The sequence below is a fragment of the Amphiura filiformis genome, chromosome 16 (genome assembly GCF_039555335.1).
Source record: "Amphiura filiformis chromosome 16, Afil_fr2py, whole genome shotgun sequence".
NCBI classification, from domain to species: domain Eukaryota; kingdom Metazoa; phylum Echinodermata; class Ophiuroidea; order Amphilepidida; family Amphiuridae; genus Amphiura; species Amphiura filiformis.
Genome location: NC_092643.1, coordinates 56,548,872 through 56,566,425, shown reverse-complemented (window position 1 = coordinate 56,566,425; position 17,554 = coordinate 56,548,872).

Here is a 17,554-nt window from a genome sequence, read left to right as displayed (position 1 = left end):
AAGAGATGCACCCTAGCCTATACCTATCGTCTAACACGTTCCACAAAATTGGAGTAACCTTTATTTTTGTACTGGTATTATTATCAATTGACAGGCTCACAGATTCCACACTATGCAGTTAGGATTGATAATAGTACTTTAATCTGTTACCTGTTTCGGACAGTGGTCAAGGTCCAATGCTCTTTACCTTTTCCCAAGGCTCCAATGTAATAATTGCGCTTTGTGTAATGCATAACTGGTGCATGCTTATATGTGATATTACGCGAATGCAAGTTGGGTTTTATTGATGCATGCAGTAACAAAAAACGAATAATTATAAGCTGAACAAAGTGTTGTCTCATATTTGTATGTGTACATTTTCTGTTGCGATAAACACAATGGGGGGGGGGGGGTATGCGCTTACGTGGGCTTTGCTTTCCAGCTCTATGTTTTGTCACAGTGGCATATTTTTGCTACAGCTGAAAAAAATGATGCACAAAATTGGCACTGTGTTTGTCTCTACGGGAAACGCACACAAGATGTAGGACTATATACTGTCCCCAACATTCTTCAGATATGGCAGGTAAACTTACATGGATTACACAATGGGCTATTCCAGTTGAAATCCATACACCCCAGACATGACCTTAATCTTCCACACAAGGAGTGTGAATTTCAAGTGGGTTTAATGGATGACTCCATTTGAAATCTACACCCTCTGTGAAATCTACATCCTCGGTGTCAGAGATTAAGGTCATGTCTTCCACAGGGGGTATATGGATTTGAACTAGAATAGCCTTATGTTGGTGTGATTCTATTTCTCCATATGTTTAAGTGATTTGATAAGAGAGTGGTGTCATTTAATAGTATGCAAAAAAGATTATATGTATGAGTTTTGCATCAATCAGTCAATTTTGTAACAATTTATCCTGATATCTGTCAATCGGCCGATCAGGTCCGTAGCACACATTGAAGGATTTCAACAGGAAACAATAATTTGGTTTTGTGATATTATGGATACATGTATGTGATCTGGTCATATGACAAACAATCTTGTCATATGACGTCACAATTTTGTTACATGACCTCATAATATAGTTCCTACATTAGTTCAAAATCTGGTTGTATGACAGTTATGTGATATTTCCCCACTACCTTTCCTTCATCATATGAATACATAATATGAAAACACAAGAAATATAGCTGAACATATAAATGTAAGTTCAAGTAAAAATTAAAGGAAACATAGTGTGTTTGTACTCTGTCCAAGCTGTAAAGCAAAATTGCCATTCTTGTCATCAGTTTCAAATAGAAGTATGAATGCAAATCATGTCATCTATCTTAAGTATAGGGATCCACAACTTATAATTTCCCCCTAACACTTTTTGAACTAATCGCAAAAATGTTTTACACAAATGTTTTACACAATGTAAAAAAAATAAAATGTATGTATGTATAGCCTTATTTGTTTATACATCTGGACCAATACATAGCATCACACACCGGTTCCTTGGTCACAATGGTTCATTATGAAAAACAAGAGGCTGTTTTAAAAGTTGCACCCAAATCCATAGTCCTGGCCTACAGTAGTGTTTGAGAGTTGACTCTTATGGACTGACTCAGATGTAACTTTTAAAACAGCTTTTTTTTACATAATTAACTATTGTGATTAAAGGCAATGATGTGTGATGCTATTAATTGGTCCAGGTGTGTAAAACAAATCAGGCTACACACTCACACCGATTATTTACATTTCATAAAATATTTTTTTGATTTATTTCAAAAACGTTAGGGGGAACCTTGGTTCCATATGATGCAAATTAGAACTGAAATAATTCCTGTTCTGTGATTGTTTCAATCTTTAAGTAAGAGAAGTTTGATGAAGTGGCATTCATACTCCCAAGCTCCTGGCAGCTCTAGCTAGACAAAGTATAAACTGACAGCAGTATTTTCTGATGAAATTAAACGTGAGAATGTTGTGACATTTCCCGATTCCCCATGATGTTTCAATGGAGTGGTTGAATTTGAAGTACCTTACTTGTTGTACAGGTTTGCTGAATAATGGGCACACTTTGGTCTATTCCAGTTGAAATCCATACACCCCCTAAAGAAGACATGACCTTAATCTCCCACAGGGGGGGTAGATTTCAAATATAGACACCCATTCAGGTAACCTAGATATGAAATCCACACTCCCTGTGTGCAAGATTAAGGCCATGTCTTCCATAGGGGGGTGTATGGATGTCAAATGGAATGTTTATTACATACATCATGCATACATGTGCAAATTTTACACACCTTAAAAATTCTATTTTGCTATAGAGTGGTACATGCATGTTTAATATGTGAAATTTCTGATAATTTTAAAAATTACATTTTGCGTTTCTATAGGTCTTTTGGCTGATGGGTTATTGATGAAAATGTGGAAAGCTTGCACTATAACTCAAGAATGGTAAAGCATACTGAAAGATTAATGCAATTTTTTAGTTTCAATTTTCTACAACATGCATAATACTTTTTACTGAAATGTTTGAAAAGTAAGACAATGTAATGGTGGGTGTGGTTTATTGCACTTGTATATGAATACTACCAATACCAGAGAACTTGCCATGTTGTAGCTTCACTTAGTGTATATCCCAATTGTTTCGCAATTTCAAACATGTTTATGTTAATAAAAGCAATGCATTGGGCTATTCTAGTTGAAATCCATACACCCCCTATGGAAGACATGACCTTAATCTCCCACAAAGGGGGGTATAAATTTTAATATAAGTCACCCATTCAAGTAACCTGGATAGCCCAATTCCTGTAGCTGGTATCAATGCAACATGAGCAAACCTTTGTAACATTCATGCTTTGTGATGCCAGTCATAATTTGGGCCTTTGCCAAATGCTGGAGGTACACTAATTTGGTCCCTATGAGTAACAATCCAGTATGGTATAATTCCGTAGCATTATGCTTGGGAATACAGAATCCAAGCTCTCCAATCTAATTTCTCTGACGGGTACAGATTTTATTTGATAGTGATGTAATTGCATATTCTTGCTGGTTGCAGTATCACATTGGTACGTATTATCCCAATTCTGCACACTCGAATAAGGGTGTTTTGTCAGCGCACCTGCACGCAACCATATAAAGGCACCTATGTCACTACTACGCCATGTTAACCTCATCAAAGTGAAGCAAAGTTTATGCATGCTACAAGGTAATAGGGAAAACACTAGCTTGATTGACCATAAGGATATCATCATATGGATGATGTACAGACCCAAAACTTTTCATGTTTCCTAGTACACCCAGTCACACACGTTGTGGTGTCTGCTGATCGCGTGTGTGGGGGTGCTAACGGATGGATGCATTTTTACATGTAGCACCCCAGCAGCACCCAGATGGTGGTGAAAAATATGCGTATCAAATTTCTGGTTCCCTGTGGTTTCTTTTTATGCACGCTTTGTATCGTGTAAATGATAACCAGCCACATTTTGACAGGGGCTTCATATTCAACCAAAATATGATGCGGCTTGTCAATTAAAATCCCATGGATAATCCTGATCTCCTATTGTATTAATCAATTTTTTGTGTATAATGAAATTTAACACCATGTACATTTGAGTGTCAATTATGCCAAATATGTAAAAATATATTCTATATATTATTATTACTATTATTATTATTATAGATACTTTCACTCATGCAGACATGTTTGTATGAGTGATATTATTTTTTTCTCTTTGTTATTGTATTTTGATGATACATTCCAATTTTGTAGATAAAGTCTTTGCTACAACTTTTCATAAATTTCAAATTGAATCATTATTAATCATCACTATAGGTGACCGTGACATTGGGCTATTACAGTTGAAATCATATGGACAGAAGACATGACCTTAATCTTCCTAGGGGTGTAGATTTAAAATGGAGTCACCATAACCCATTCAGGTAACTCCATTTGAAATTCACCCTCCCTGTGTGGAAGATTACGGTCATGTCTTCCGTAGAGGGTGTATATGGATTTCAACTGGAAATGGCCCATTTTGCATGCTCTCTCCTAAGTAATTCACCAAATACGCTGCAAGAGTGATGTTGTTTGAGCCAGTCTAATACGGTTGGATGTTTTTGTGTTTAATTTTTTTTTTCAGTTGCAACATAATGCAGCATTTTCCATTTTCTAATGGACTGTTCTCTGCCCTGCTGCTTTTTTCTGCATAATGAATTAGCTTTGTTAGGGACAGCAGAATAGTTCAGCAAATGCTGCTGCATTTGTAAAACTTGCAAATATACTGCTCTGCTTCTTATGCTCATACAGCGCCAGCGCTCCGGGGTGGGGGGGGGGGGGTCACTCCCATTGTGGCCTGTACACCATCCGCGATAATGAAAACACGTAAAAAGGGTAGTTTTTCGTGGGTAGGCATGATACGCGCGTATCGTGTTTAGGGTGTCAAAACATGAAAGATTGGGAGAAAGGGTAGCAAAATGGCGATTGCTAATACGCGGAAATGAAATTTAGGGCATGAAATTTGATGCAAGGAATAAAATCCCTGTTTAGGGTGTGAAAACACTTGTTTAGGGTATCGTTTTAGCCAAGGGTTAAATCCGTGTTTAGGGTGCTTTCAAAAGTTGATTATCGCGGATGGTGTACAGGCTACAATGGGAGTGACCCCCCCCCCCAGGACAGCGTCTTCACATTTCTTATGAACTAAAACCCCCTGTGTGAGGAGTTTCAGCCTTGACCAGTTTGTTAATAGCCAGTTTATTTGGCTATTCCAGTTGAAATCTGCATCCCCCATGGAAAACAGGGGCTTAATCTTCCACACTGAGAGTATGAATTTCATATCGGGTTACCTGAATGGGTGACTTACTACATTTAAAATCTATACCCCTGTGTGGAAGATTTTTGTCATAAGGGGTGGATGGATTTCAAGTGGAATAGCCAGGCAATTCCGATGACAAACTGAAACAAGGCAGGATCAACATAAGATGCCGCCAGCACTCAGACAAACTTGGAAGTGGTAACAATAAATGCTCTAACAAGAATGCCTTGGGATTTGTGGCAATAGGAAAAAATAGGAAAAACAAAGGCATTTTGTCCAAGGAATTCTTACTGGAAAAGTACAACAAACCATACTCTGCAGTAACTTTTAATGTTACACTTCCTTGAAAGGGGTATTTGGGTGTATATATATATACAGTAACACCTGAACATCCTCTCACTCCAATAAAATAGCGTATTATTATTAACTCGTATGAAGGTTCTTGTCATTTGATTGGTCAATTACTATTGATTATTTTTGCTATATTAAGAAAGACTATTGCACTCCGGGCCAGTGCAATAGTCAATTTTCCATTGCACTAATGCGAAGCTACCATGGCAACCCTGACATACATGTGCGTATAGCGATCCTGGTGACCATATATCTCACCAATTATAGGTGTGAGTGCCGCTTCGAAAATAAATGTAGCTTATATTTTTTTATTTATTTTGTTTTCCTGGTGATCTATAAAATTAAGTGGAAGAAAAGAAATATATATAGATGAGTTATATAAAACAAATATTGAATGTTTTTTTCGTTCAATGGAATGAACATTTTCATTCGGTGAAATATGAACTGTTCCATTCAACGAGGCTTTGCGGAGTGAATGGAATGGTATATATTTCACTTCATGAAAATATTCTTACCATTGAACTCATAAACATTCAATATTTTTATAATATGGCCTAGGGAAAGTAATTACGAAAGCATACCCTTTCGTAAAAAATATGCAACCGTAGCATGCCTCGCGTAATTTGTAGAGGGGAAAAAGATGCGTGTTGAAAAGTAACTCGGAATGCATTCACTCCCATAACAAAATATGCAACAATTGCATAGCCATTTATCACAGTATGTACATCTTTCCTTGAAAAATACAAATGTAAAAGTAGATATTAGGGTGGTGCAATAATTTTGTGTACCCAGGGTGGGCAATTATTAGGTGGGTGGGGGGTTTTGTTTGCTCAGTCAAAGGGGGTAGTAATTGATTTCTGGCACACCATTTTAAGAATTCACCACCATAGGGTACACATAATTACTGCACAGCTCCTTCAGGTGTAAGGTCCGGCATTACCATCAATCCGTCTTGAAACGTAGCAGGGGGGGATCAGCCTGGATTGTCAAAAAGTAACAAAAAATGGGTAATTTTGACGAAAGGTGGGGATTAACGCCAATGAGGTCATGTGTTAATTAAAATAAAAGTCCAAGGAATTTATACTAGATAATTATACCATGGAAGTATGAGACACTAAAACTTAAAAATATTTTTGTTTTGTGCAATGTAATGAATATTACATCACTTAGATCACATTTTATTGCTAGTCCAATTAAATGACATTTGATCAAGATATACATTTTAAAAGCATACAATAAAATAAATCAAGTAAGTTATTGACTATTATATTGTCCTTCGAACATTGATTGCTCAGTGCCAGAAGTGGAAAGAGCAATAGCTGCACTGTGAACATTTGGCAATTTACACAGTATATTGTACTCATCTGACACATGGCAACTATTGCACATACCCACTTCTGGCACTGAGCAGGCGATATATATCATCAAAGATTTTCACAGTATCCTGTAATACATTATGGGATGCACATTGAGAATTATGAAATCCGAACTTCATCAGTTGGTTGTTGCTTATAGTTGCCCAGTTGGGGACAGTGTACACTTTTGTATGCTATGCATGTATGGAAGTATGCAGAGAATTTTTATACCAACTCTCAATCCTAAATTTTGTCTTAAATGAGGCTCTTCATATTTGAACATATGTAATAATTACGTTCCAAGGTAGAATTAAAAAATATAAAGAGCCCTGTTAATAACAACACAGCAGGGGTTTTCATTCTGGGTAGTTAAGAATAGAAACCGACAGATCTGGGTGTTGGATAAATTAATGTGAAATGCTCACAGCATTTGACAAGGAGCAGTGTGGTGCCCTTTTAACATCTTTATCAACATTTTTCATTTTCGCTTTTGCTCTGGGCCCCTGGACTTGGTCCACCCTGTACACCCGCTTGCTATGCCCCTGAGCAGTGGATGCTGTGACTATCTTCTTTAATAATTATGCTATAAAAGTGGAAACTTTCATGCTACAATGATTTTTGTGCTTTTTGTGTTCCAAGCAGCTGCCACAAAAATAACGACACATAAATATATTCCTTTTGTGTAATTTTTTCGATGTATGGCAGCTTAAAATCATGAATTTAAAAACCAAGTAAAATTTCCACTTTTACAGTAATATGTTCTGTTTTGTTGTTGGGCAGGAAAAACAGCCCATGTACTTGTGGCCCTTAAACATGTTTAAAACAAAAAACTGCCAAGAGATTACATAGTTTAGCTTTAAACATGTTCAGGGGCCAAAAATGACACAGGTTTTTCCTGCCCAACGATGGTTTGCAACTTGTACCACAACTAGTTTTCATAATATACCATATCCATTTAAGTTCAATTTCCTTTTTTCTATTGCTGTATCCATTCAAGAGTCAAATTCAAGTACATAAATGGTAAAAACAGCAGTTTGCAGAATCAATATTATTGCGTATAGTGTACATGTAGTGGTCCGGGACTTGGCTGCATAATCTCAAGGTTGCTGGTTTATTGAATCTTTGCAGAATGCATTTTCTTATAATAAGATGATTGGGCAAAGTTGAAGAAAGCAAAGTATTATTGCAAACTGAAGTTTTATTATATTAGAACTAAAACTGCCCTACACAGGGTTTCAGAGAAGAACGGCACTCCCTTGCTCAGATTGACGCGAGCGCCCTGTTAATGAGCGACATACGCGGAGCTTTGCGTGTCCTTCAAGGGCGCTGACCAACATTTTGACGCGTAATCGGCCAATCAGATTATCGGTCTGTTGCAATGATTGTCAGACCATTGATTCAGCTAATCAGAACCCCACTTCTGTGTTTACGCTCTGCACGCTCTCAAAATGTAAACAATTGCCGTTCGTCTTTGGCAGAAACTTGAAATTCAGATGGAATAAGGAATAATGCCATCCTTTAAGCAAATTGAGGACCCTAGATTGTAGATCTAAACGAGGTTTATTAAGTCCACAGAATTAGAGAAGGAGAACCGGGACTCCCTATACCGCCACGTACAATCGCGCCGTCAGCTATGGGGAGAAAATTGGGGGTATTCGGGTCATTACCAACAGTGCGCGGAGACGAACGAAAACAATTCTGCATCTCATCTGAAGCGCCTTGGTACTCGCGTGCAGGTCGCATCAAGTGCGTCTCTCAAATGCGCCCATCATCCATGTCGCGCTTGCATGACAACGAATGCCTCTAGCGCATTCCGAGGGAAACCGAATACTCCCAATTTTTGCTCCATGCCTGTATCAAGATGGCGGTCGAGTCCTGGTTCTCTGGTTTTAATTCTGTGATTAAGTCACAAAATCATGAATAATGAGTTGTGTCAGTTTATTACACAATTCCAAATTTTTCTTTTAACAAAACAGTAAGGCCGAGTTCACATAGGAGTATACGGTATACGCTCATACTATGTGAACTCGGCCTGAGCGTATAGCGAATATCGTATACTCCTATGTGAACTCGGCCTAATGCAAGAAGTAATCATGCATCCTCATGTCACTTCAACAAAAAAACTGAAACACACATTTCTACCATTTTTCTCAAAATGCATCCTTTTCCCATCTACATGTAGGTTCCTCACAGCATGTTCAAATAGAGGTTATCCGTGTTCTATAAGCTGCATATCCTACCAGCGACTCCTATACCTTGTTTAGGACTTTCAAATTTCAAAATAGCCCGCCAAAGTCATGCAGGTAACTCCGAGGTCGTGCATTGAATTAGTTTGAATGAGGAATACTACGGGAACCAGCGCCTTTTGTTAGAAGTCACGCATGAGTAAAGTGGATAACCTCTATTGAAGAAATAATTGTTTTGTTCCACTTGCATATATGTTTTGAAGTGGGTAAAAAAATATACGCAGAAAAATATTCAAAATCTCTTTTATTGATCAAGTATTGTATTCTGGCTCTTGCAGATTAAACATATGTGATGCGATCAAGCAAAATCAGTCGGAACTCGGAAATATTTCCTTTTGTTTCCTGTTGTTTTGGAAATTCTTTAATTGCTTATATCATTGGAACTGGTTATTCAATTTCAATTGGGTTTTCTGCAAAATGCCTCTTTATAAATGCTTGTTTAATACTATCCCATAAGAAACTGAAAATTTAATACTTCCACATCCGGCTGATTTTGCTTGATCGCATCACATATATAAGGACACTTTATTTGTCTCGCTTGCCTTACATGTAATCGATATTGGTCTCAACCATCACCACCGAAGTCCGTCATTTATCTGTACCTAGACATCTTACAATATGTATCAGCTATATAATGTAGGGATATGGTGTTTTCTTCTATTAAAAGGTTGATATTTTGTTTAATATACCTGTATAAAAGAAGCTTCATATTATATGTGATTGAGTAAAATAAATTATATAATGTACAAATGATATGAAAAAGACTTGTTTCTGTTGTATTCTTTTAAAGAAACGCTCACTGTTGCATGGAATTGGATTAAAAATCTTAATTAAAGGAGAATGTAAACAGACTTAAGGGCTGGGGTATGAGCGACCTTGAAGTTCCGGTATCTGGAGAGGGAAGCAATGAGTTACTTCCCAAATCACAGCGGCAGGTAGTGACTGGGCCGCCGAGTGCTAATATATATTTATTTTGGAAGGTTCCTGTTTGTTTTAAATTTTGGGGCGTTTTTCCAAAATTTGATATTTTTGGTCATATTTAAAAAAAGCGACATGCCAAAGACAACTCTTTGGGCACATAGTTTGTTATTGTTATTGCAGTTCTTTTCCACATACCTCGTTAACATTCGATTGGGTGATTTACTAATATTATATATTTTATGACTGCAATTTGGCGTTTTCAATGTGTTTTACACGTATCATGAAATTAACGCAAATATCTAGTCACGCTGCTTTTAGAATTTTTACCTGATCGTCGGCTTTTGCAGGCAACAGAATGCAGATTGGCTCACGATAGATGCCTCTATGTGGTTCACTCATTGATAAAATGAGTTTGCGTTCCTTGTAACAACACACACATTGCCGTCTGGAAACCGGGTCTGGTACTGATTTTGGGACAGCCAATAGACTTCAGCGCCGTATCAAATCTCATAAAAACCACACGACTGACGACTATGTGTTTATGTTTCCCTCGAAAAGCTTGTGTCTACATCTATTACTATACTTCTTTGGAAACGTTGACCTTTGACCATTCTTTGTATAACGCCTGATATGACCTTGATATGTTCGCTTGATTGGGTACATTATAGCATCCATTTCATTCATTGTTAGGACTTGGTCAGTAGATAATACTTGCAGGGATACAATAGTTTAACATGGTGTGTGAGCATGGTGAAAGACTCATTATTGATTAGGCGCGGACATATTAAAGGCACAGGTCCTTTGCGTGTATAGCAGAAAATTATAATAGAATGTGTGAATAGAATGTTTGGAATTTTGCAACTAAAATACTAACTGCATTCTGCATTATGTATTTATTTATTTATTTAGGCCTATGCCTATTTATTTATTTACTGACTTATTTATTTATTTTATTTATTTGGTATATTAGTTAGTAGGCCTAGTTGGTAATGTTCCATGATAGGCCTACGTCGGTTTATTATTGATTGTTGATAACTTGACAACTTGATTGATTGATAGTCATTTCACATTATATTCCTAGTTTATAGGCCAATTTGAATAACATCGTACATTAGATAAATAGACCTATCAGTATTGATTTATTCTATTCAGCAATATCAAGGATTACTATCAAACTTCTCATAGCTGATTGTCAGTTGGCTCAGTGGTAACGTAGTAGGTTTTACAACACCGAGGTCCCGGGTTCGATTCCCACCTCTGCCTATTTTTTGCAAGGCTGAGAAAAAAATGAAATTTCTGGACTGCAAACTTATTTGGCGCGCGATCTGAGCTGGTCCTTTTCTGGTGTCTGTGTCTGTTACAGGCACACTCCCTCTGCATCCAAACCAGGTTCACGCTCATTACACCTCCCTTAACACGGTAGAAGATATTACAATCAGACCACCCACCTAAAGATACGTCAGGGCAATACGCACCTTTAATTACACCTTAAAACACTCTGAATAGAGATACCCTGTATATGAACAGTGAATCCAGGATAGCATAGTTGGCAGCGGTGTTACAAACCCACCCTTTTTATTTTATACCCTTTATACCAAAACTCTGAAACCCATCCTTTCTAAGTGTGGTTACTGATCATAGATAAGTGGTTATGGTGGTCCAGGAGGTGCAGATTTGCATCCAAAGAGAATTACATTGAAGTTTTAGATGACTAAACAGAATGGGATTTCAATATTTTTTGTGTGTTTCATTTAGTGTCATTCAATCAGAAATTACAGTAAGCTTTAAGATTGCAATTGTCGACTTCTACATGTAAACCTACCCTTTTTATCAGTGACCATGCTTTATATTTGGACACGCATTTTAACAAGAATTTTTTAAACTCGCCCTTTCAGGCATTTTGTGGACCCTTCAAACTCACCCTTTCTAAAGCGTGGGTTACCAACTATGGATAGATGTGTTGCAACATAATGTAGCAGGGTGAAATTTTGATGAAAGTTGATTATTATTAAAGAGTTGCGATAACTGGTGAGAAACCGATGAAGTTGATGTTGAGCAGTTGGACACTCAAATGGAAATAATAAAGAGAAATGCTTAGCCTAAACTCATGGACGTATTATAGAGCACGAAGTGCGATGGACTTGCAACTCCGTTCATCGATGCGAGGTCAGCGATAAATCACGCTTGCAACATGTGGACGTAGATGGCAGCAGCATTTTTCTTTAATTAGCATATTCGTGACGTCATGTTTTTTTAGGCAGCTTTTAGTACTGTTGTGGTGGCAGCAGCATTTTTCTTCACTTTTCTAAAATGGCGACGCCCAGGGTTTAATTACAAATTCTTCAATTTATCAATATTTCATGAAAATTTACCAAACAAACGGATACAGTCATAAAGTACATGTATAAATGGTCATAGTTATAAAAGAAAGAACATAAGAAACATAAACAAATGAATTGTACCAATATTCAATATTAATGGCAGCGGCCGTGACTTATCAATGGCGCTGGTGGGTAATAATGGGGGGAAGCCGACGGTGTATACCACCTTTTTGCATTAACGCTGGTATCTGACGAGTTGCAACGGCCTGCTAAACTTAGCAAAGGCTAGATAACCAGAAAACGCACCTAAAGCCATATTGAAACATTTGCTAAGGATACCCTCAATGTTTTTCAAAATTGTGATTTTTACACGAGTGTAGTGTAATTTAGTCAACTAACATACCTGAAAAATCAAGGCTTTAGGTGCTGTAGTTGTGACAAAATCTGTGATTTTGAATAAAACAACAGGAGTATGTTGTTATTGAAATATTAGTCAAATGCTTACACAATACACTTAACACTGTTAGTACAATGGCGTGCAGAAGGTCATAACACATCAAAAGGACCTAACTCAGTCACGATAGACATAGTGACAAGCATTGGAGACACATGCACTGGTATTAAAATATTGATTTTCTTTGTTTGCCTAATCTGTACGGGTCAAAATTAAAAAGGGACATATCTGACAGTGAAAACAAACATTTTGTGGAAAAGAAATACAAATCTATTTTTAATATAAATGTTATTTAAACATGGCTTTAAATGCAACCTCTGCAACAGAATTACTAAAATCAAATATTCTTTACAATATTATCATACACCTTAGAACTACATGTACTTCCTTGTGAAAAAAATCACTAATAATGAGTAATATGCATACATTGTATAAGCCCACTTCTAAACTCAATTCTTAAGGTGGTACTACGTACCCCTTGATAAATTTGTGACTATATGTGACCATCCTCCACAACTGAGCCCGGATGTCGCCAGTGCCACTATTGAGATATGCTCCATTGAACTTAACAATAAACAATAGGAAACAAAGGATTTATTGACTGTTTTATTGATTTTTCACTACTTAAATGTCAAGTACTATAGACATGGTATACATCATTTTAAAGCTAATTTCAAGCAGAATATTTTGGTTGAATATCTAAAAAATGATGATTGGCGACTTCAGGGCTCAGTTGTGCTGCCGGGTCACATAATTATATTTTTGCATTTTTCTCAAAAAATTATAACACTGAATTTCAGTGACTGAAGACAAGCGGTACGTTATTTATGATAAGAAAAGAGGTACATTGTACCGCTAGAATGTACCTTAACTTAACATAATTATAATGAACCACTTGTCTTGAATCACTCAAATTTCATTGAAGTACATGTAATTGGATTCCTTGCCCCTATACATAACTTTTGTTACCAGCGTGTAGTTGGTTTTCGAGAAAAATGCAAAATTAGTCACAACACGGAAAATTTGCGACGGCGAACCTGGTGAAAAATAATGTTTATTAGTCACAACGTTTATCAGGGGTGTAGTACCACCTTAAATTAAACATGCCAGCTCAACCGTGCACTACTTTTAAAGCCATAAATAATTATATGATTTTGGTTTTATATTTTGTTATTCCTTGCCAAATAATGACATAAAATGAAAGAAACAGGTCTCACTTATTATCTTGGCTGCTTAACTGCAGTGTTCTATAGGGGATTTAATATCTAAATTAAAACATTAACCCTAACCCTACCCATGGTTTTTGTGCTATTGGAAGGAAAGAAGGAACGAAAAGGAGAGAAGATGAAGAAGAAAGTCACTTGGCACCCCGGGATTCGAACCTCGGACCCCTCGCATGCCACGCAGAAGATCCCCAGCATGTAGCTACACAGGTGACGTTGGCCCGCCAACGATTCCCTGGGTATATATGACTTGGTCTGATTAAGTCATCAAGTCCCGTGGAATGCATGCACGCAGAGTGGTTTTAATAGTGAGCTTTAGTGAGTCCTAGTTGGGTTAGGGTTAAGGAGGCATATAGGAAAAACATGCATGTAGCTTAACCCTAACCCTACCCGTGGTTTTTGTGCTATCGGAAGGGAAAGAAAGAACGAAAAAGGAGAAAAGATGAAGAAGAAAGTCACTTGGCACCCCCGGGATTCGAACCTCGGACCCCTCGCATGCCACGCAGAAGATCCCAAGCAGGTAGCTACACAGGTGACGTTGGCCCGGCCAACGATTCCCTGGGTATATTATGACTTGGTCTGATTGCGTCATCAAGTCACGTGGAATGCATGCACGCAGAGTGGTTTTAATATTGAGCTTTAGTGAGTCCTAGTTGGGTTAGGGTTAAGGCCAGTTGGAGAGCTCAGTGTTTGTGCTCAAATATTGAGAAGAATAAAGCCCACACTCATAGGGAAAGGTATGGGTTCAATACGTGAGATCTCCAGGTTCATGCTATTGGGTTTTATATGTACATTATTTTGTCATAATAACTTTTTCGAAACTGGCGTACACAAAAGGAGGGCAGACTTCAATCTGGGTAAAACCCAGCAAATTCAAAAGACTTTACACACTTTGTGCAGCGCCATCCTATTGTGTCCGCCATATCTCAAAAGGCTAATGGAAATGTGACCGGTATCTTCCTTGACTCATTTCCTGTATGACCAGAAGGCTGCGACTCACCATTATTCAAAGTTGCTCTCAGGGTCTTAGCTAGAAATTGAGGGTTGTCCCTCATTTGATTTTGAATGAAATTGGCTGTCCTAATTTGACCTTTAAAACATTTACCAGACGTCTATAGCCCATTGGGGGTTCAAAGATGTGCTGATGGCCTTGTTCTACAAATTGGGTCTACTAAAATTTATAATACTAGTATAGCATCTGTCAAAGGGATTAATTTTGCCTGTCCCGGAGCAAACTCCCCGTCTAAAATGACGGCCAGACGGGTGGCTAGCTAAGACCCTGGCTGCTCTGCTTTAATCCTACAAACTAATGAATTTGGATGTATCCAATTCAACTATAAAATTTATAAAAAATGTCCTGATATCAAATAATTTAGATTTTTTGAAATTCACAATATAATAACAATTTTATGGCAAATTATTAAATTGATATTTTTGATATTCAACAGTCCTCAAAGTATTCTGTTAATTTTAACAGTAAGACAAGGTCACATTGATTCAAATCTTAAATTAAAATTTTACATAATAATATATTCATGTCATCTGATAGGGGGCATTGTTTTAACTATGCCCTGTATTTGAGAATTTCATCAAAATGAACTATGGACCAGTCATGGAAACAAACTATGGACTGGTTACGTCCCGATCAAACTCTACGCTCGTGCGATGGTGTAGTTGACATTACGCACGCGGCGTTGATGCGCTGCTTGCCAGTTGTGGTGACGCGATTGGTTGACAACCGACAAAAACCCCGAGGAATAATTGGTCAATTGTCAATTGTAAAATTTAACCATGGTCTTTAATGAGAAATGAAATAGGCCTTTTCAGATGACAAAAATCTGTATTATGCGGTAAACAAACAGTGACTGCTTTATTCGGGTCATGGTTAAAATTATAGGCCCACGGTTATCTCAAAACCATACTATGACCCTCAGCTGCGCCTCAGGCCATAGCACGGTTTTGAGATCACCTCAAGTCTATAATTTTAACCATGACCCTCATAGCAGTCAATATTTGTACAGTTGAGAAAGTGTCACTTTAGAGACAAGCACAATGAATAGGGAAGCTAGAGTTCCACCCAAGAATAATCTTCTTCCATTGCCATTTCATTTACAAAATTTACAGAATGTACAAAGCAACTGATTGATAAAGGTTCTTTTTCAAATCCAATTATTATGATACTACTCACTCAGAAATATTTCAATTCCTATCAGGAATCTTGTTCACTCTGGTACTGGTGTTTCTAGATGTTTTTAGCACTGGCAACACTTCTGTCTGGTTTTGATGACGTCACCAAACTTTCTCGTTGCCGAGTATTTATGACCTGGTCATAAATTTTGTCCAGTCGGTAGGCCCCTTGCCTTTATTCATAGTGTCCTTTCCTCTACTCCTGATCCAGATTGCTTCCTTTAGCCATTGTGTGGTTTTGTCGGATTCTTGGTCAATAACCTGAGTCTCCTCCCACACAATTACGTGATTTTGGTTGGTTTGGTTGCTAAAAACATCTAGAAACACCCGTACCAGAGTGAACAAAATTCCTGATAGGAATTGAAATATGTCCGAGTGATTAGTATCATTTTAATTGGATCTGAAAAAGAACCTTTATCAATCAAATAAACTATGAACGATCCTGATGAATCTGTTTCAAGAATGTACAAAGCAAGTTTAAGTTATGCCATTTTCACCCTGATACATGTACATGTGGCAGTGACGTCAATGAGCATTTCATTGGGTGCAGCTTCAAATCGCTAGAGTTCGCTCAAAGCGCCGGTGTACACATGCACATGATTAAAGACGCTGCATCTATGCACGTGTGAAACAGCTGCCTCAATGAGTTGACATCACTGCCACATCAAGGTGAAAAAAGATAGTCATTATGCAAAAAGTATTTGTTGTCAATTTCTTTTTCTCATTAAAAATGCCCAATAAATAAACTTACATGTACGTGACAAAATACCAAAAAATTATACCAAATAATGATACCAAATTACCTAATTTACAGTTCATGAAATTTTTGTTTTGCTCATATTTTGGGTTGCTAAATTAGAGCAATGACAAAAATATTGACAACTTCATGTGGAGCAAATCAAGTTTAGGCAATAGAAACAAATTAGTTTGAACTTTCGATCGACCATCGATGCTTGGTCGATCCTTATTATTTATGAAATCAATTGATTTACTATTGTTAATTGTGATGAAATACATTTTTGTAGTAATTTGTGCCTGTAGGAATATTGCCCAATATAAATTTAGCATTAATTCTAATTAATTAGTTGATAGTTCATTAATAACAAGCATCGAAGCAGCATCGACGGTCGATCCAAAGATCGAATATATTTGTTTCTGGTGCCTTACTTGATAGTCTCACAAATGGGTAAATTTCAGTTGAAATCCGTACAGCCCCTATGGAAGACATTCCCTTAATTTTCCACTCAGGGAGTGTGAATTTCAAATGGGATTACCTGAATGGATGACTCCATTTAAAATCTACACCCCCTACATGTATGTGGGAGATTACATGTAAGGTCATGTCTTCCATACGGGGTATATGGATTTTAACTGGAATAGCCCGATATGGGTACAGAAATAGTCTATATACAATGTAGAACATATGCTACTGCACTAACAGTTTCATTTCCTTGCACCTGTTCTTCGCTTAAACCTGGTTTGAGTGTTTGTACATGCACACCATCTTGTATGAGTGGAATGCTTGATACAGCATGCACAGTTTGTTCTTCACTTAAACCTGGTTTGAGGGGGTGTACATGCACACCATCTTGTATGAGTGGAATGCTTGATACAGCATGCACAGTTTCATGACCAATTGGTGATGATGATGCAGATGATAATGCAGATGATAATACATCGGTTTGTATTTGAATCCGTTTTACAC